This window comes from Zingiber officinale, chromosome 7A (genome assembly GCF_018446385.1).
Source record: "Zingiber officinale cultivar Zhangliang chromosome 7A, Zo_v1.1, whole genome shotgun sequence".
Classification (NCBI taxonomy): Eukaryota; Viridiplantae; Streptophyta; class Magnoliopsida; order Zingiberales; family Zingiberaceae; genus Zingiber; species Zingiber officinale.
The window spans coordinates 106,166,583-106,188,711 of NC_055998.1; the positions used below are offsets into that span (position 1 = coordinate 106,166,583).

Below are 22,129 nucleotides of genomic sequence, written 5' to 3' on the forward strand. Positions count from 1 at the left end.
GATAATGAAGGTCCCATACCCTTCATGATCCTTAACCCCACATTCTCCCCCAATGTAGGCAAATGCCCATCCTTGAGCATTATCCACTTGAAACCACTTGAACAATGAGGATATCCACTCCCCATTAAAGTTCAAACACTCAACCTTGAGCATGTTCTTAACAGAAGGTTAACCACCTTCCAAGGTTCATGAAAAATAATTTTCATGTCTTTAAAGAGTACCTCCCCCTATATCCCACCATATTCCTTGGGCTTAATGCACATTACTTGTACATTAGCTTTTCCAATGATGGGAAAACACATAACTATGTGTTTTGATGAACCTAACACTCAAAAGAATGCACTAAATCAACATCTTGAGTTTTGTTCATCTTCCTAACATCTCACTTGTATCTAATGTGCACTAAAATACATACAAGTCACTTTATAGTCCTTGTGAGATGTGAGATTTTAGTTTTGCCCTAATCTAGGGATCATGCATATCTATCTAGGCATTTTGTGGATATTGAACATCCACTTAGGATGTTACTTGTTAATACCACTTGTTGACAACACTAGTTGAAAACACTTGTTGATAAATGCCATTTGTCCTTGCTTTTAAGAAATTAAACATAATGCATGATAATGTTATGGAATACATCAAAATGAAATAGCTTTCAAAAGAAAAATTCCTATAATTACATGATGTATGTATGACATGACATGGTATTTTTGTATTTTTATAATAAGGCATGAGTGCAAAAATAAAACATGATGTCATGACATATAATGGGCAAACAATCATGGCAAGATTTAGCATAAATAAAATATACCTAGATCATCTATCTAAGTATCCTTAATCTTAGCTAATCCTAAACCTTAAACCCTAGATTTGCTCAAAGTGCTTCAAGAAAGTGCCAAAACCTAACTTGACATTTCTAATTCTCTTGATTAATTTTTGCCAATTGAATTTAAGCATCTTCCCTCAAGTGTTGGCATATTTCATTTTTCCACAAGAGAAACACTTTAAATTAAGGCTTAAATTTGCCTTAAATATTAAGAAAACACCAAAATCCCAACTTGGTATTTCTTATGTTTTCCCAAATTGTGCCAAATAAGATTAAAATCAATATTTTCAATTTTCTGGCACATTTTACTCTTCCAAAGAGTAAATGATAGATCCATTTCATTTTCAAAGGTTAATAATAACCTTGAAAATGCTCCTTGAGTGTCAGTTTCTTCATGATTGGATTAACTACCCTTTCACTTAGAGTTGACACTCTCTAACCCATTTATGGGGTAGAGAAAATGCTCCTAGGAACCCAACACCTATTGGTGCTCCTTGGATGCTCTAGGTATTCACTAGGGATAACTTCCCGAGATACCTTCCTAGTGACCTTGTTTGACTTCTTAGAAGCCTTGGTCACCTTTTCTAGGTCAATTCTAGGGATTTCTTCCCTTGTGGCATTCTTTGTGACTTTCTTGGACTTCTTAGAAGTCTTAGTCACATTTGGTGCAAAAATACTCTTAGGGATGACCTTCCTTGTATTTTTGACTTGACAACTAGACCTAGGGTTGGTTCCATAGCTATATGGAACCCTATGGTAAGAGGGCACATCCTTCTTAGCCTTGGGTTTGTATCCCAAACCTCTATGGCCATTTGATGACCTTTGTACTCCTAGACCAAGGCTATGCTCTTTTTGCCCTTTTAGGATATTTTCCATCCTTTTTAGGGTCTTTTCCATTTTATCAAGCCTTGACCTCAAGACTTGATTTTCTATCATTAAATCCTTAGATTTTGAATTTTTATTACATCCATGAGCATTTTTGTTTCTAGGCTTGTAGCTAAAATCCTTAGAGTTCTTGCCTAGACTTTTACCTACATTCCTAGCCTTAGGTGTAGTAGTTTTAGCATGAAAAGCTATATATTTTTCCTTAATGCTATCATGCTTCCTATTTTCATGGTAAATAACATTAAAATAATATAAATTAGAACTATCATGCTTTTTACCATAATTTAAAGGGGTAGGCTCAATGAAAGTTACCTTTCTTTTTACCTTGGAGGCTCTCCCTTGACTTGAGCTTCCTCCATGAGCCTTGACCACCTTCTTCCCCTTAGGGCATTGACTTCGGTAATGCCCCTTTTGGTTGCAAGAAAAACACACAATGTGCTCCTTGCTCTTCTTTGTTCCGGGGATGGTCTCCTTGGGCTTCTCCTTGCCCTTTTGTGCCACTTGGCCCTTCTTCTTGGCCAATTTAGGGCACTTGCTTTTGTAGTGCCCATATTCCCTACATTCAAAACATATAATATGATTTTTATTATTAATTGAAATGTTTATACCTTTGCTTGTAGGGGTGGCATCTTCTCCTTTTGGTCCGGAGGTAGAAGCTTCCTCTTGATCCGAACTTGATACTCCTACAAAAGATTTGTCTTGCTTTGTGGAGGTGGAAACTTCTTCATCCTCTTCTTCTCTTGACCCAGATGGGGAGGATCCTCCTTCTTGCTCTTGATCCGGGGTCAATGAAGATTGTTCCCCCTCAATCCTAGAGGTGGAAGCTTCACCTTCTTCTTCATCCTCTTGTACATGGAACAAGGAGTATGCTCCCTCCTTGCCCTCTTCATTGCATTCCGTTGAAGAAGAGGCTTCTTGGACTTCTTCTTTGGATGGTGAGCATCTCTCAACTTCGGAGTCCTCCTCTTGGTCTTGCTCTAATGAGTCGCCCTCTTTGGATTCCTCTTGATTTGGTACAATGGAGGGGATCTCTTCTTGAAGCGTTGCCAATTTGCTCCATAGCTCCTTGGCATCCTTGACTTCTCCAATTTGCTCCAAAATGTGACTAGGCAATAAATTGACCAAAAGCTTGGTCACTTTGTCATTCGCCTCACATCTTTGGACTTGCTCTTGGCTCCACTTGCTCTTCTTGAGGATCTTGCCTTTTGAATTTCTTGGAGCCTCGAAGCCTTCCATTAGAGCAAACCATTGCTCTATCTCCACCATCAAGAAATTTTCGATCCTTGATCTCCAAAGATCGAAGCTTGTCATTGTGAATGGTGGAGGCACCCGTGTGTCAAATCCAAGTCCATCTTGGAATTGCATCTTGAAGTTGAGCTTCTTGAATTCTTTGACTTTGATGAATTTGCTTCAACTTCTTCACCCTCTAGCCTTGCTTGTTTTGTTTGCCCCTTCAGGCGATGATTCCGGTGACGAGCAACCTTGCTCTGATACCACTTCGGTAGTGACCGAAAAGGAGTGTTTACATAGTGGAGGGTGCGTGAGTAGGTGTGGATCCTTGGACTAGTCACCTCTTGTGAGGTGGATACCAAGTAAACCAACCTTGTTAGCGTGGTGTGGTTTGTTTCTTGTATTTCCGCTGCGCATCTTTGAAGAAACAAGCAACGACAAGCACCTAGCACGCGAAGAGCTATTCACCCCCCTCTAGCTACTTTTCGGTCCCATCAGTTGCCCACCGAAAGCGATCAAAGATCGCGGGCCTTCGAGTAGGAGTTGTCACAGGCTCCGAACGAAGTAAATCCTTCGTGTCCACTTCATTTACTTTTCCGCTGCGTTATTTCTGAACAAGTTTTTACGATTTCGAAAAAGAAATAGCCACGAGCGCTATTCACCCCCCCCCCCCCCTCTAGCACTTTTGATCCATCAAACACTACTCTTAATCATTCCTAGTCAAGTATTAACATTCAGGGACAATGTTAATGCAACGAGACTAGCATGTAGGTCAACTCGATGACTTGATCTCACAAGTCATGGATATAGAGATATCAAGTTGACACATGGGTATGCATTGGAGAATGTATACTGAATGACCCGCCATGAGAAAGTATCATGGATCGTTATATGAGTGTCATATACTTTCCCATGTGGCTATTAGTATGACTATTAGTCCTTGGACCTGAAGTCACCATGGTTCCCTACATAAGGAGTTACATACTTTGGCTTTGTCAAACGTCACCCGTAATTGGGTGGACTATAAAGGTGATTACTAAGTATGTAACAAATTATGCGGAGGGATGTGAGTAATGTAGATGGGATCTATCACTCCTATATGACGGGAGTGACATCATTATTCTTGATAGAGTGAGACGACTAAGTGCATGGACATGCCCAAATGAGTCAATATGAGATATTGAGCTCATTTGATCGAGTGAGTCTACTTGGGATTCAAGATTTAGATTGATTAGAGGATGACACGGTCTATGCCTCATATTGATCAATCTAGATGTCAAGGATAGAAGGACACTTGTCATATATTGTGAGGGGTCACAATTAGTAGTCACAAGGTGATGTTGGATCTCAACATTCTTGTAACTTGGGTAGTAATGATGTGTTGCTAGATACCGCTCATTACTTATACTTCTAAATGAGTTTAGGAGCATTGCCAATGTTACAAGAACCTATAGGGTCACACATAAAGAGCAATTAGATGGAGATTAGGTTCATTTGATGTACCTAGAGGATTAGGTTCATATGATGAACCAAATTGGATTAAGAGTAATCCAAAGTAATCTAATTGAGTTGGACTCAATTTGGTTCATGTGTTAAATGAGTCTAATTTGGACTTAGACTCATTGAGCCAATTTAATTCAATGAATAGAGATTCATTAAATTAAAATTGACTTAAACCAATGGTTACATTTGATCAACCATGGGAGAGAAGTGGTCAAGTTTGACTTGACTTGAGAGGAAGATGAAAGGTCAAGTTTGACTTGACCATTGCCACCTCATTTGTGAGTTGACATTAAGTGGACTAATTATGATATGTCACATCATCAAGGCTAACACATGCGTGTGCCACCTCATGAGAGAGATCAAGAGTTGTGACTCTTGATATCCCACGGAGGTTTAACTTGAAGTGACCGACCACTTTACTCAAGGGTGAGTTTTCATTTTGGTTTTTGTAACCTCTTTCTTCTTCCTCTCTACCTTTCTTCTCTCCCTCTCCTCCACCATTGTTGATCCTCTATGGTTGCTAGCACATCTTTAAAGGTTCTCTCCATCGATTTGTTCGTGTGGATCCACATAGAGGGTTGTACACTTGACAACCTTGAGATCCGGCGAACCTTGGACGAGCGGGATTTGCGAAGGGCATTGCATCAAGGGTAAACTCCTTTTCTTTGTAGATCTAGTATAGATCTTGTCACGCCACAGGGGAGTCCCTGTCTGAAGAAATTTCGGCAGCACCTCCCCTGTATGGGTGACAATCTGAAACATTTATACAAAACCCTCAGGGTCACATATACCTCGGCCAACACGGCCGGAACAGTAACAGTAATAAAAAATATAACACAAAGTCATTCACGCAGTTTATATCATCAGCCCACTAGGCTGGAACAAAAATCCAAAACACAGCAGAAAAACGATAGAAAACCAAAATACATGACAAGCTAGCCGGCTAGGCTTACACCACACCACAAAGCACCACTCCGGAAACAAAACCGAAACACAAGCTAGATACACAAATACCAAAGTATAAATGGACAACAGCAAAGACAGATCTTCTGAGGTGACATGGGACCAGCAAGCAGGATACTCCAAGCGACACCATAAACAACCTGGTACCTGAAAAAGATAGTGTCCACGGGGGTGAGTTCAACAACTCAGCGAATACCAATAGACATGTCTAGCAAGATATATCTAACAGCAATAAACATGGAATCGGTTTCCTAATCATATAGGAAATATGCAAAGCGAAAGGTAATTGAGGAAGTCAGACTTACCGAGAACTCCTATCCAGAACAAAAGGGTCCTCAAACCAGATACACAATATGCCTCCTGTATGCATGTCAAACAAATGCATCCACCAAAATGCAGCATATAAGTGCAGCAAACACAAGCAAATAAATGCATATGGTGCCAATGACATGGTCACCCCTGACGCCAGTCAGTCATCCCACACACACAATGGTGAGACTGAGTGGGTAGGGCTGTGACAACCGTGCACGCCGACGTCACTACTCCTGATGAGTGACCGAGTGGACGGGATGCTGTTGGAGTACACACATACTCCTACCTCAAATCATAAATGGGGGAGCGTAATGCTCTCATCTTCCGGGTACACCATGACGGAGGGGGATCCCTGACGTGCTACCACGCTGCGTCACACTACCCATGAGCGGACCAACGGAGCACTGAACAGAGCAAAAACTGACGTACTACCACGCTGCGTCACGCTACCCATGAGCGGACCAACGGAGCACCGAACAGTGATGAAACTGGCGATATGCTCTACAATAATGGAGCAGCCTATCACGCAGCATGCAATCATACGAATGGTGCATGAAACTAAGCATGACAATATCCTGAACCAAATCCACATATATATATATAAAAATGTGTACCCTAGTACGAGTAAGTCAAATCCACAGATCTAGGGTATACAGGCCCTCTATGGTATAACAACCTAGGTCCTGAACATATCCACCTTCATAAAATATGTTTCAACAAGGTACATGGATCAAAGCAAAAGGTCTAGGTACATAGATCAGGTATGATATCAAAATATAGATACACATGTCAGATAATAAAAAATCCAGAGTCTATTCCTAAACTCAGTAAAGAATAGTATGTCACTTACTTTAGGAACTAAGGTACTCATGACAATAATCACAAGGTATAAACATGGATACATAACAAGTGACAAAACAGAACATGCTATGGGTATCAAACTGTGACTTACCAAAGGCAAACATGATCATTGCTTGTAGCTATAAAATACTATGCATATCCAAATGACAATATCATAAAAGATAAGTCAAGAGGCACCCACCTCAAATAGCAGGTCCAATCCAGTCAAATCCAATGTCGAGATGCTCATCTCAAATCAGAGTCCTGTAATACATATTATCCAGATTTAGCTAATTTCATATAAATAAATTAGCTAAATCAAATCCTCGAGAAGCTATCATAAATCGAGATCCAATTATAAATCCAAATTGGATCATCTAACTCCTCAATCATTTATTAACTAATCCATTCAAATTAGAACTTGAAAAAACATAATCCATCACAACAACTTAATCCAAATCAATTCATAAGAACTCACCCAAATACTAAATCCAAATGAAACCCAAGAATTCATTTTCTATTCAATAACCAAATGTCCATAATAACCTGAGCACCTTATCTTCTTTTCACCAAACTACTACTGTGATCCACAACCAGAATGGTTGCTGCTAGAATCAAGATCAACCCCACAGCACTTGCCAGCCCGAAATCAGTAGAGCAGTAATGCTACTGATCGAACCTGAAACCCTCTATAAATGGAGAACAACATTTAGTGATGATCCACGATAGATATAGGACAAGAACATAACACAAGATAAAAATCTAAACCCTCACCTTGCTATCACATTGCCAAATAACTATTGCTCTGAAGAGGAGGCAAGGATCGAAGCTAGGGCACAGAGGAACAGGAAGTTCATCGACGGCAATGACAGCGTTGGGACCTAGGGTTGAGACCGGCTACGATGTCGCTAATCTGGCCTCATGAAAACAACCATGGCACCAAAGAATCAAAACCGTGGCACCTCCTTGATGAAGTCGTTGCTGCCTTGGTTCGAATTCGGCAGCAAGAGGAAGTCTAGGGCACAACAACAAGCTTGGCTACTTGCTGCGATAAGTGGCTCGCAGCAAATCGGGGAAATCGACACAAGGGATCTGAGCCACTAACCCAAGAAAACTCGAGGAGAAGAGACTCGGTTTGCTCGGCGCCATCGATCAATGTTGGCTGTGGCCATCGAGGCGACGCAAGAAGAAAAAGAGAAGGAAAGATTCGGCGTCGGTAAGGGGCGAGGCAATGCAAGGAGGGGAAGAAAACTTGGCCAACGATTTTGTAATCGGAGAAGGGAAGCGGCGCCGGTTGGTGGAGCAGTTAGGGCAGATGAGATCGGCGGGGAAAGAAGAGGGCACATGCTCGCGAAGAAAGGGAAGAAGGAACGGGGTTTTTCGGCACAGAGGAGGTTAGGGCACGGCTTCGAGTTCGACAGCGGCAAAGAGAATGAAACGACGACAAATGAGGAAAAGGAAAAAGAAATAGAAAAAGAAAAATAAATCCAACTTTTCCTCGCTTAAATGGGTAGCCTAAACAGGCTTTCCCAGGCCCCATTTTATCCCCGTAAATTCGTCCATATGTGTTCCGAAAAATTTCTAAAAATTTCGAAAAATTCCTTTATCATTATTCGCCATTTTTCGGTATTTTTACATTCTCCCCCACTAATAAAAATTTGGTCCCCAAATTTCGTTATCTACCATCAGCAAGTACCAACAACAGGTAAAGAGTATAAAATGTTGAACGGTAAATTAAATTACATATCTCAAGAGAAAAGATTGGGGTATCGAGCTCGGATCGTATCCTCGAGCTCCCAAATAGCCTCCTCGTCTGAATGATGCTGTCATCCGACGTTAACCAGCCGGATAGTCTTGTTCCACAACTGACGCTCTTTCCGGTCTAGAATTTGTACCGGAATCTACTCATAAGTGACGTCAGGCTGAATAGGAACTGAAACATCTGTCAGCACATGAGTCGGGTCGGGTATGTATCCCCTCAGCATAGATACATGGAATACGTCATGAACTCCTGCTAGGAACGGTGGTGGTGTCAACCGGTAAGCTACCGCTCTAATCCTTTCCAAAATCTGGAAAGGTCCAATGTATCGCGGAGCTAGCTTACCTCTGAAGCCAAATCTCTTCACTTCTTTCGTGGGTGAAATTCGCAGAAATTATGGTCGCCAATAGAGAACGCTAGGGGTCTGCGTCTCCGATCAGCATAACACTTATGGCGATCCTGCTCCTCTAACATCCTCCGTCTGATAGTACGGACCAACTCTGCCTCATGCTGAGCTCTATGAGGTCCCAACAACTAGGCCTCCCCAACCTCATCCCAGAGGGTGGGTGTCCGACAAGGCCTACCATACAACGCTTCACACGGTGCCATCTGGATAACAAATGCAAACCGTTGTTGTAGGCTAACTCTCTACTAATGGCAAATGGTCCTCCCAACTTCCTCCAAAATCCAATACACAAGACCTCAGCAAGTCCTCTAGAGTCTAAATGGTCCGCTCTAACTGTCCATCTGTCTGCGGATGGAAAGTTGTACCGAAACAGAGCTGCGTGCCCAAGCCTGCTGCAGACTCTGTCAAAAAAATGAGACGTGAAGCGGGGGTCTCTATCCGAAATAATAGTCAACGGGACACCACGTGATCTGATGATCTCCCGGCAAAACAGATCTACCAATCGATCCAGGAAATCAGTCTTCTGGATCGCTAACGAGTGCGCGGATTTGGTTAATCGATCAACAATTACCCAAATCGCGTTATGGCCTCGTCGTGTCCTCGGAAAACCTACCACAAAGTCCATAGTGATATGTTCCCACTACCACTCGGAAATAGGAATCCGCTGAAGTAGCCCTGCAGGTCTCTGGTGCTCAGCCTTCACCTGCTGATAGACAAGGCAATCTAGCTACAAATTCCGCGATGTCTTTGTTCATACCGTTCCACCAGTAGGAACGTCTCAAATCTCAATACATGCGGGTCCCGCATGGGTGGATCGCAAATCGAGAGCGATGAGCCTCCTGAAGTAGCTCTTATAAGACCGGATGAGACTGAGGTACGCATAATCTGCCTCGGAAGTATATAATACCCTCCTCGTCTTGTGTGAACTCGGTCTGCTGCCCAGAAGCTATCTGACTACCAATAAACTGCAAATGTTGATCACTGGCCTGGGCCTCTCGGATCCTCGTCCTGATCGACGACTGAGCAACCATGGTAACAAGATTACCCTGCTCTGTATGTCCCTGCTCCTCAAGGTCTAACTCGGAGAAACCCTGAACCAAGTCTATAACTGAAACTCGGTGGCAAGCTAAAGTCCCTCTGGACTTCCTGCTAAGTGCATCGGCAACCACATTAGCTATCCCCCGGGTGGTAGCTAATGGTGCTATCATAATTCTTCAGGAACTTCATCCATCTCCTCTGTCGGAGATTAAGCTCCTTTTGAGTAAACAGATATTTGAGACTCTTATGGTTAGTGAGAATCTCAATGTAATGCCGTATAAATGATGTCGCCAAATCTTCAAAGCAAAGATGATGGCGGCTAACTCCAGATCATGTACAGGGTAGTTCTTCTCATGCTCCTTCAACTGACAAGAAGCATAGGAGACTACTCTGATGTGCTGCATCAGAACAGCACCCAAACCCTGAAGAGACGCGTCGGTGTAGGGCACGAATCCGTCATCTCCAGAAGGTATAACCAACAATCGGAGCCAACACTAGTCTCCGCTTCAGCTCCTGGAAGTTGGTCTCGCACTCCTCAGTCCAAGTGAACTTCACGCCTTTCCTGGTCAGGCGTGTAAGTGGCATAGCAATCCGAGAGAAACCCTCCACATATCTCCGGAAATATTGAGGCAAATAAAAGAAGTTGCGAGTGTCCTGTATAGACTACAACTACTCCCAACGATAACAACCTCTATCTCCTGTGGAACCACGGTATACGCCTACTGGTCACCGTGTGTCTCCAACATCTCACAGAAGACAACCAAAATACACACTACTGAACTTCACATATAGACATTTCCGTCGAAACATCTCTAGAATTATGCGAAGATGGTGTACGCAATACACCTCAGATCAGGAATAAAACACCACGTCGTCAATAACGATAACGAATTCTGATCCAATATCCTAGGGATACCCAAATCTTCGAGTCCACGAAAACATCTAAGGCTCCACAAGCCCTAATGGTAACACCAAGACACATAATGTCTGTATCACAGGCATTCCTAACCATAAGATCCCCGACAACAAGTCAAGAATCTGATCACCAACGATATAAATCATCTAAGAATAGATCCTCCAGTGTGAGAGCAACGCTCCATCACAGAAAATACCACATATGTGGGAGCAACGCTCTACCACAAGAAATCCTCAATATGTAGGAGTAACACTCCACTACAAATAATTCGTAACATATATCTGCAATAAATATGGAAGCAATGCTCCGCTACAAGCAATCCGCAATATGTGGGAGCAACGCTCCACCACAAACAATCCATAACACGTGTGGGAGCAACGCTCCACCACAAATAATACATAAGTGCCCAAGGCACCTAACTATCCAACTAGAGGCTGCACGAGATCACTCAACTACATATCACTGTGGGCAGCCAAAGGTATAACAATCCAGCAATCAATTCAAACTCATCGTCAAATCTATCAACATCGTAGTGAGTCACCCACTGATAAGAAAATGGGTTGACAGGGTAATCCAACAAATGACATAATGCAGACACTCCACATCCTGCATTCAACATATATAGAATCATCATGTTGCTACCAAAAATACACCTGGTACACGTGCTAACACAACATATGTATGATTGACATAATCCTCCAATTTGTACACACCACACATACTCACAACATAGGTATAATTCATCGTGATACCTCCAACAATGCATACCAAACCCGGGTGCATATATCATCATAGGTAAAATCAACAATACCCCTCAAACAACACTCACATGACATATATACGCATATGCCAAGAGTATAATTAACATATACTTCCAATAAGGCATACTAAACCCAGGTGTACTCACAAATCACACATAATCAACAAGATACCTCAGATACCACACCAAACACATATGTATATATCACAACACCGATGTAGTCGACAAGATACTTCCAATATGACACTCAAACACATGTACACATTTCACAACATAGATTTAATCGACAAAATACCTCAAAAAAAAAAACCAACCAGACCACTCGGGTATAATTTACTAGAAACCCACAATAATCATCATCTGGACAAATATACACTCACTACATGCAATTTTGACCGTCTATCATAGAACTCCTACAACACATAATAATCAAGTGTATAAACTACACAGGTATGTATAATCAGCATATTTAATCCAATCCACCTTGCATTCTGAAACGGCAGGGTCACCTTCTAAGTTATCCAACTAGGTAGATACAGTCAAAATTAACGGACCCATGGAATAGGATACATCGATCCTCTATAGATTGACCAAACCGACAACGGTATATAGCAAAATCAGTCTTTTCCACGTCAGTACAAAAACACATACTCAAATGTGCTCTAGATACCAAACTAAGCACAAATAATGAAAGGATTCAAACCTCTAATAATAGGGTATGACTGTCCTCTACTGATCAAACCAATAAAACTAAATCAGTCATCTATTAACTGATCAAGAATACATTAATCCTCTTCAAGCAACTATGGTAAATCAAACTTCTACTGACCGATCTAACAAGAGTAGATCAATTATCTACTAATGAAATTAACTAAGATAAAATGGTATACTACTAGCTAAGTCAACATGAATATGTAGATACTATCCACTACACAGCTAATAATAACAGAGGCTGGTATGTGCCTCGATCTTCTAACCAACTAATCGTAACAGAAGCTAAAACTATTGGGGGTATGACATGTAAAATCACCAAAGCCTATAATCCTTAATCTCTATTAAGGTCCACTATAATCAGTGATTTACCTAACACATAAAATATATGCTATATCAACTCGACAGGTAATAATAAAGAATGCTAGTACATGTCATAAACTGTAATAGTCAACGGTGCATATACTAACAAAAAGGTAGGATAACACATACCAACATATCTCCTATAGCTTGGAGATGTCATGTCGCTGTCAGGTCCCAAAACTCGAAAAGTCACATCGAGAAGACCAAAACACGAAATCTGAAACACAGGGAAAATAAGACTTGTAAGCCGAGCTCTGATACCAAATAAATTGGTATCAGATAAATCTCGAAAATCCAAAACACATAGCAAGTATTGTATACCTGCTCTGATACCACTAAATTGTCACGCCACGGGGGAGTCCCTGTCCGAAGAAATTTCGGCAGCACCTCCCCTGTACGGGTGACAATCTGAAACATTTATACAAAGCCCTCGGGGCCACATATACCTCGTCCAACACGGCTTGAACAATAACAGTAATAAAAATATAACACGAAGTCATTCACGTAGTTTATATCATCAGCCCACTCGGCTGGAACAAAAATCCAAAACACAGGAGAAAAAAGATAGAAAACCAAAATACATGACACGCTAGCCGACTAGGCTTACACCACACCACAAAGCACCACTCCGGAAACAAAACCGAAACACAAGCTAGATACACAAATACCAAAGTACAAATGGACAACAGCAGCAAAGACAGATCTTCTGAGGTGACATGGGACCAGCAAGCAGGATACTCCAAGCGACACCATAAACAACCTGGTACCTGAAAATGATAGTGTCCACGGGGGTGAGTTCAACAACTCAGCGAATACCAATAGACATGTCTAGCAAGATATATCTAACAGCAATAAACATGAAATACAGCTTCCTAATCATATATAGGAAATATGCAAAACTGAAAGGTAACTGAGAAAGCTGATCACGAGAACTCTATCCGTAACAAAAGGGTCCTCAAACCGGATACATAATACGCCTGATGCATGTCAAACAAATGCATCCACCAAACGCAGATATAAGTGCGAACACAAGCAAATAAACGTATGGTGCAACGACATGGTCACCCGACGCCTACCATCCCACACACAATGGTGAGACCGAGGGGGTGATAACACAGACGCCGACGCCACTACTCACGAGCGACGAGTGGACGGGATCTTGAGTACACATACTCCTACCTCAAATCATAAATGGGGAGCGAATGCTCTCATCTTCCGGTACACCACGACGAGGGGATCTCGACGTTTACCACGTACACTACCCATGGCGGACTAACGAGCATCGAACGAGCAAAATCGACGATTACCACACACGCTACCCACGAGCGGACCAACGGAGCAATCGAATGGCGGCGATATGCTCTACAATAATGGAGCGACTATCACGCAGACGCAATCATCTGAATGCGTGAAACTAAGCATGACAATATCCTGAACCAAATCCACATATATATATATAAAAATGTGTACCCTAGTACGAGTAAGTCAAATCCATAGATCTAGGGTATACAGGCCCTTTATGGTATAACAACCTAGGTCCTGAACTTATCCACCTCCATAAAATATGTACCAACAAGGTACATGGATCAAAGCAAAAGGTCTAGGTACACAGATCAGATATGATATCAAAATATAGATACACATGTCAGATAATAAAAAATCCAGAGTCTAGTCCTAAACTCAGTAAAGCATAGTATGTCACTTACTCTAGGAACTAAGGTACTCATGACAATAATCACAAGGTATAAACATGGATACATAACAAGTGACAAAACAGAACATGCTATGGGTATCAAACTGTGACATACCAAAGGCAAACATGATCATTGCTTGTAGCTATAAAATACTATGCATATCCAAATGACAATATCATAAAAGATAAGTCAAGAGGTACCTACCTCAAATAGCAGGTCCAATCCAGTCAAATCCAACGTCGAGATGCTCGTCTCAAATCAGAGTCATGTAATACATATTATCCAGATTTAGCTAATTTCATATAAATAAATTAGCTAAATCAAATCCTCGAGAAGCTATCATAAATCCAAATCCAATTATAAATCCAAATTGGATCATCTAATTCCTCAATCATTTCTTACCTAATCCATTCAAATTAGAACTTGAAATAAACATAATCCATCACAACAACTTAATCCAAATCAATTCATAAGAACTCACCCAAATACTAAATCCAAATCAAACCTAAGAAATCATTTTCTATTCAATAACCAAATGTCCATAATAACCTGAGCAACTTATGTCACGCCCTAGAGGAGTCCCTGTCCGAAGAAATTTCGGCAGCATCTCCCCTATACGGCGGACAATCTAAAATTTTTCTACATCATCATATACCTCAACCACATGTGGCTGGAATAACAACAATAATATATACACAACAATACAGACAACCATGCAGTTTATATAAATTTCAGCCTCTGGTGACACAACCACGCAGTTTAATAATAATCAAACTGAACAGTAGTACGATGACTCGAAAACAATCCTACTCAACTACACCCATAAAGCTCAAAACATATTCTTACTCCACTACACTCGTAAAGCTCAAATCCAACGATAAAATCAGCTTACCTCTTCTGCCATCTAGGCAGGCATGTAGTAAAAGCAAATCTAAACAAAAAATCCATCGACAAGTACAATCCATACAAGCTCCAAGTATCAAAATAAAACAAGTCTAAACATAGTCAAATAAAGAAGAAAAAACAAAAGATCAATAAACCCTCATGGTCTGCAGGGGACTAGCACTACGTGCAGTGGGGACTAGCGACTGGAACTGCCTCCTAACAGCATCAACCTGAAAATAACAACGGAGGCGGGGGTGAGTTCAACGCTCAGCGGGTAACAACTGATATGCATAATAAAGAATTTAACAACTAGCACTAATCATGCGAATAGTCTCCTGACACAAGAAAGGTAAATGCAACTGAGGAATGCAGGAGAAAAGCTGTACTAACTAGGACCAAGGTATAAGGGTTACAGGGTCGTCAGACCGAGGGTATCATAATCCTGTATGTATGTCAATCATATGCATTTATATAAATGCAGCAAGTAAATGCAGCAAACACAAGCAATAAATGCATCATGCTTATGATGCCAATGACATGGTCACCCCTGACGTCAGTCAGCCATCTCACACACAATGGTGAGTCCGAGTGGGTAGGGCTGTGACAACCGTACACTATGACATCACTGCCCCTGATGAGTGACCGAGTGGACGGGATGCTGTCGGAGTACACACATACTCCTACCCCAAATCATAAATGGGGGAGCGCAATGCTCTCATCTCCCGGTACACGATGACAGGGAGGAAATCTCTGCCGGTTACCACGCTGCGTCACACTACCCATGAGCGGACCAACGGAGCCAAACAAAGTCCAACTGCCTGCCGGCTACAACGCTGCTACACTAAACCAACGGAGCCAAACAGAGCGGAACTGTCTGCCGGCTACCACGCTGAGTCACCAGACCAACGGAGCCAAACAACAGAACTGCCACACACCTATCTGATATACCACTAATCCATGAGTGGTGGTGTGTACAGATACATGTAACTGGCGATGCGCTCAACAATAATGGAGCAGACAATCGCACAGCATGCAATCATGCAAGATGATGCATGACACTAAACATGGCAATATCATGAATAGCATAGCAAGATCAATACATAAATAAAAGTTGTACCACAGGTCAATGTATCAGATGGAAGGTACACAAACAGATAGGGTATCAAATAAACCCTAGGTCCTGAACATAATGTATCCTATGGTTGTGTCACTACCTATAAAGCAAGTATGATCAGGTAAATAATAACATGCAATGCATTACGAGTAAACAAGCAAACATGTAATAGATCATGTAGTGACCAACCGAAACAAATGGAAACACAATCATGCTATATGTTAAACACATTATTATGCATATCAAAAGACATAAGTCAAAGTACCCGCCTCCAATCTTAAAGTCAAATCTGGTCAAATCAAAAGTCGAGACGCCCGTCTCGAATCAGAGTCCTGCGCCAAACAATATACAAATATTTTATTTAGCTAACTTCATAAGAACAGCTAAATAAAATCCCTGAGACTAATTTAGGGTAAAACCCTAATCACATATCCTCAATTTACCTTCTTAAATCTAATAGTTAATTAGGGTTAGTAACTAAATCCCCAATCCACCCATTAGATTAAATCCGAACCTAATTCCCTTAACACATAAACATCTACATACAAAACGTATCAAATTCCTACCCTTACCTCAATTCACAGCCGTGATTGATCCACAATCAAGGAGTGTGTTTGCTGCTGGAACAAGGTGAGTGGCTGGAAATCCACTTGCACTAAACAATCAAGAAGGAAACTCACTGATCAACAAAACAATCCAATCCATAATACCAACTAGTTAGACATCTTAACCATAATTTTTCCTACATCCAGATTGCTATTGAAGTTAACCAAAAATCCTTACCTAACCTCCTCTTTTCCAGTGATGGCAGCATAGCAAGGAATCAAATGCTGGTGGTCGGAGGTGAGAGTGGGCCAGCTGCCGGCGCTAGGACAGAAACGACGCTGTTAAGAGGCGGCAGAGGGTGCGGTGGCGGTGGCTAGGGCACAGCTCTCTGGAAAGATGGCACCTCCAAGGTCAGCAGAGACACAGTGGAGGAGAGGAAGAAGAGAAGCTCGGCGTCGAAGAGGAACGTCGGCAAGTTCCTGATCTCCCCCGATCTAGGGCTCGGCTGGCGATGTGCGGCTCAAAAGCTAGGGCTCGACGGTGATTCAGGGATCTCAGTGGTGAGGAGGTGAGGAGGTGACGAGGGCAGAGGAAGGGAGGGCGCTGTGGGTGATCGGCGCTAGGGCACGGGGTGGCCGGCGGTGGCGCCGGCACCAGGGCAGAGAAGGAGCGGCTCTGCTTGGTCAGAATAGAGGAAGAAATGGGGGATCAACAGAAGCAATCGGGCAGAGGAGGCGTCGGCTTCTCCACTTAAGCACGAGGGAGGTGGAAAACCGCCGCGGCCGGCGGTTAGGGCTCGGAGGAGTCGGGCGCGCGGCGAGGGCTCGAGCACGCGGACGGGGGAAACAGCGAGAAAGAATAAAAAAAATAGAAAAAGAAAAAGGAAAAAATAAAAATAAATTAAAACTTTTCCTCATTAAAACAGGGTAGCCTAAACAGGCTTTACCGGGCCCCATTTTCAACCCCATTAACTCGTCCGTACGAGCTCCAAAAAATTTCCTAAAATTCCAGAAAATTCCCTTATTAATATTCACCTATTTTTTGGTATTTTACCCCTTACATCCTTTTCACCAAACTACTACTGTGATCCACAACCAGAATGGTTGCTGCTAGAATCAAGACCAACCCCACAACACTTGCCAGCTCGAAATCAGTAGAGCAGTAATGCTACTAATCGAACCTGCAACCCGCTATAAATGGAGAACAACATTTAGTGATGATCCACGATAGATATAGGACAAGAACATAACACAAGATAAAAATCTAAACCCTCACCTTGCTGTCACATTGCCAAATAACTATTGCTCTGAAGAGGAGGTAAGGATCGAAGCTAGGGGACAGAGGAACAGGAAGTTCGTCGATGACAAAGACAAAGTTGAGACCTAGGTTTGAAACTGGCTGCGATGTCGCTAATCTGGCCTCACGAAAACAACCATGGCACCAAAGAATCAAAACCGTGGCACCTCCCTGATGAAGTCGCTGCTACCTTGGTTCGAATTCGGCAGCAAGAGGAAGTCTAGGGCACAACTACAAGCTTGGCTACTTGCTGCGAGAAGTGGCTCTACACCGTGGCTCGCGACAAATTGGGGAAATCGACACCAGGGATCTGAGCCACTAACCCAAGAAAACTTGAGGAGAAGAGACTCGGCTTGCTCGGCGCCGATGATCAGTGATGGATGTGGCCATCGAGGCGACGCAAGAAGAAAAAGAGAAGGAAAGATTCGGCGTCGGTAAGGGGCGAGGCAATGCAAGGAGGAGAAGAAAACTTGGCCAGCGATTTTGTAATCGGAGAAGGGAAGCGGCGCCGGTTGGTGGAGAAGTTAGGGCAGATGAGATCGGCGGGGAAAGAAGAGGGCACAGGCTCGCAGAGAAAGGGAAGAAGGAACGGGGTTTTCCGGCACAGAGGAGGTTAGGGCACGGCTTCGGGTTCGGCAGCGGCAAAGAGAATGAAACGACGACAAATGAGGAAAAGGAAAAAGAAATAGAAAAATAAAAATAAATCCAATTTTTCCTCGCTTAAATGGGTAGCCTAAACAGGCTTTCCCGGACCCCATTTTATCCCCGTAAATTCATCCATACGAGCTCCAAAAAATTCCCGAAAAATTTCTAAAAATTTCGGAAAATTCCCTTATCATTATTCGCCATTTTTTGGTATTTTACAGATCTAGGTTAGAGAAACTCATTCACGTAGAAATTTTTGTTTTATAAACTTCGCACGGATCCGGTGGCATGGGATTCGGGGTTTTCGCAACGCAAAAAGCAATTTTTGCGACCCGAAAAACCCAACAGTAGTATCAGAGCCACGTGCGAAGTATGTATGAGTTTCGTTTGTATTTTTATGAAAAATATCAGTTCTGTAACTTTCTCTAAATTTATGATTTTTATGTATTTTATGGATATTTTTCTCGTAAAAGCGAAGCAACAAGTGTTTGAACACTTGTAGGCTTCGACTACCAAGAAACACCTTCCGAATCGGCAAGGTCTCGCCCAAAATGATTTGGGACAGCGGGCTAAGGCACTGTAGGATCGCTTAGGAACACTTGTGATGGTTATATCGTAAGTAGGGGTGCTGCCCCTAACCCCGCAAGGGGCTTCATTCCGCGATTGCGTCCGAAAATCACTAATTGGGACCGCCGAGAAGTTGCGACTCATAAAATCATAAAAATATTAGAAAAATTACAGAAATTTATGGAAATCACATAATTTAGAATTATGTATCATTTTGTGATGGTCATGGCCCAAAGAACCCAATTTGATTGGAAATATGTGTTGTAATTCATAATATGGCCTGCGCGCCATTTTGTGTGTTTGTGCGTGTTGTACTTGATTCACGACCTGCGCGTCGTGCCCTTCTATTTATATTCCTATTGTAAAATAGTTTTAGACTCGAATGTAACTCGAGTTTCACCTTTTGTAATGTGCAAAATTGGAGCGGTAGAAGGTCCACTCGAGACGGAGTTACGAGGAGGGTGCGAGCAACACATGACGGTCAAAGGGAGGAGCTTGAGGAAGCTATTGACCCTAGGTTGACCAACCGATCTTCTCATTGGCTTGAGAAGATCATAGTAGGGCCATGACTAATCATAAAATTTAATTAATTACTTGTGTGTGTGTGTGTGTGTGTGTATATGTGATGCATGCTAGATTAGTAATTAATTAGTGCCTTAACGATTAGATTAGATCTCAATCGCGTCAACTCGAAATGCCTACTATGCCGTGATACCCATCACTACCTCGATCACATGTTGTTGTTGAATCTGCCAAAGCAGAGCAACACATATTATCTTGGTAGGGTGCGGAGGGACAATCTTGGTCCCGCCTATCAACACATGGGTGAGTACAACTCAATTAGATTGAGTAACTAGTTAACTCAATTGGATCGAGTTTAACTATAGGCATTTTCCAATGGTTGGTACATAGGTCAAAATCACATTTATATTAACTCTTGGGCGATTTAGCCAAAGCTAACTCAAGTTTTAATATACATGCGGATCTTGATCCTATAAACAAGAGTTGTATAGAGATGTAATTGATAATTAGTTACCTACCGATCATACTAAGTCTTGGGCGATTTAGTCAAAGCTAACTCAATTCGTAGCATGATGTGGATCTTATCACGTATGAATTATAGCTAGTTAGAACCTAGTAAGTGTGGTTTGACCACGACCTTGACTTGATTATACAAAAGTTCTATAATTCAGTGGGAGCATCATTTAATTAAAGGCCTAATTAGATGATTAATTGGAATATGATATTTATTTTTCTGCATTTTTCTGTTGTAGATTACCATGTCGTCAAACACGAACTCCTTCTCCCTGCGTTCTGTCCTCGATAAGGACAAGCTCAATGGAGCTAACTTCCTGGATTGGTACAAAAATCTGAGAATCGTTCTCACTCAGGAAAGAAAACTATACGTCCTGGAGCAGTCCATTCCCGAGGCACCTCTTTCCACTGCCACGCGAGCTGATCGTGATGCTTACAAGAAGCATCAAGATGACGTATTAGATGTGTCATGTCTTATGCTCGTGACGATGAACTCTGAGCTTCAGAAGCAACACGAGTTGATGGACGCTTATGATATGGTTGAACATCTTCGTCAACTATATCAAGGACAAGCGAGGCACGAGAGATTCAAGATCTCTAAGGCACTTTTCAGTGCAAGATGCAAGATGGGACTTCCGTAGGCCCATATGTACTCAAAATGATTGGGTACATAGAAAACCTACAGAGGTTGGGATTCCCGCTTGGCCAAGAGCTAGCCACTGACCTAATCTTGCAATCCTTGCTAGATAGCTATAGTCAATTTGTTCTAAATTACAACATGAACGAAATTGAGAAGCCATTGCCCGAGCTGCTTAGCATGTTAAGAACTGCTGAGCTCAACCTTAAGAAGGTTAAGCCCAACTTTATTCTGATGGTTCAGAAACACAAGGGCAAGACCAAAGGTAAGGGAAAGTCTCAAGCCAAGGGCAAAGGCAAGGCACTGAAACCCAAAGGAGGGGTTGCCAAGGATGCTGTCTGCTTCCACTGCGGTCAGACCGGGCACTGGAAGAGGAACTGCAAAGTGTACCTGGAAGATCTTAAGAAGAAGAGATGTGAGACTTCCACTTCAGGTATATATGTTATAGAAATCAATCTATCTATTTCTTCATCATGGGTATTAGATACCGGATGTGCTTCTCACATTTGTACTAATGTGCAAACGCTGAGAAATAGCAGGGCATTGACGAAGGGCGAGGTGGACCTACGAGTAGGCAATGGAGCACGGGTTAGTGCTGTTGCTGTAGGAACTTATTCTCTATCTCTGCCCTCTGGGCTTGTACTAGAATTGGATGATTGTTGTTATGTGCCTGCTTTGACTAAGAACATTATATCAGTTTCTTGTTTAGACAAGAAAGACTTTTCATTTATAATAAAGAACAAATGTTGTTTAGTTTATTTAAATGATATATTCTATTGTAGTGCACCTCTGATGAACGGACTCTACATTCTAGACCTTGAAAACCCTATATATAACATAAGTACCAAGAGGTTCAAGTCAAATGACATGAACCAAACCTATATCTAGCACTGTCGCTTAGGTCATATAAATGACAAACGCTTATCCCAGCTCCATAAAGATGGTTTGCTGGACTCATTTGATTTTGAATCTTATGAGACATGCGAGTCATGCCTACTGGGCAAGATGACCAAGACTCCCTTTAGTGGGCACAGCGAGAGAGCGACTTACTTGTTAGGACTTATAGATAGTGATGTATGTGGACCTTTTAATGTCACTGCTAGGGGTGGTTATAGGTACTCCATTACATTTACTGATGATTTCAGTAGATATGGTTATGTGTATATGATGACACATAAGTCAGAATCCTTTGAAAAGT

The 22,129-nt window shown here is 42.1% G+C and overlaps 1 long non-coding RNA gene across 1 annotated transcript; it reads right to left on the reverse strand.

Annotated features, from left to right (window-relative positions):
* Nucleotides 1–16,468: 16,468 nt before the first annotated feature.
* On the reverse strand, nt 16,469–17,588 carry LOC122000348. Its single transcript, XR_006117095.1, has 3 exons — nt 16,989–17,588; nt 16,778–16,860; nt 16,469–16,537 (listed from the first exon to the last, which is right to left on the reverse strand). It is a non-coding gene; the product is annotated as an uncharacterized LOC122000348 (long non-coding RNA).
* Nucleotides 17,589–22,129: the final 4,541 nt, after the last annotated feature.